The 363-nt window shown below is 46.6% G+C and overlaps 1 pseudogene across 1 annotated transcript; it reads left to right on the top strand.

Annotated features, from left to right (window-relative positions):
- Positions 1-6: 6 nt before the first annotated feature.
- Positions 7-357, top strand: LOC108539962 (60S ribosomal protein L26-like 1 pseudogene; annotated as a pseudogene). Its single transcript, XR_001888536.1, has one exon. The product of XR_001888536.1 is annotated as a 60S ribosomal protein L26-like 1 pseudogene (transcript).
- The last annotated feature ends 6 nt before the right edge of the window (positions 358-363 follow it).

The following is a 363-nucleotide window of genomic DNA, read 5'->3' on the forward strand; positions in this document are numbered from 1 at the left end:
ATGTCCGCTCCATGCCCATCTGCAAGGACAACGAGGTCCAGGTAGTTCGAGGACACTACAAAGGTCAGCAAATTGGCAAGGTAGTCCAGGTGCACAGAAAGAAATATGTCATCTACATCGAGCGGGTGCAGCGTGAGAAGGCCAACGGCACAACCGTCCATGTGGGCATTCACCCAAGCAAGGTGGTTATCACCAGGCTAAAACTGGACAAGGATCAGAAAAAAATTCTTGAACGCAAAGCCAAGTCTCGACAAGTCGGAAAAGAGAAAGGCAAATATAAGGAAGAACTTATTGAGAAAATACAGGAATAAATAGAACCTGCTGTGCAACCACAGTTTAACCGGAGATTTTGAGGCTAGTGTG

This window comes from Rhinopithecus bieti, unplaced genomic scaffold (assembly GCF_001698545.2).
Source record: "Rhinopithecus bieti isolate Rb0 unplaced genomic scaffold, ASM169854v2 scaffold_18934, whole genome shotgun sequence".
NCBI lineage: Eukaryota > Metazoa > Chordata > Mammalia > Primates > Cercopithecidae > Rhinopithecus > Rhinopithecus bieti.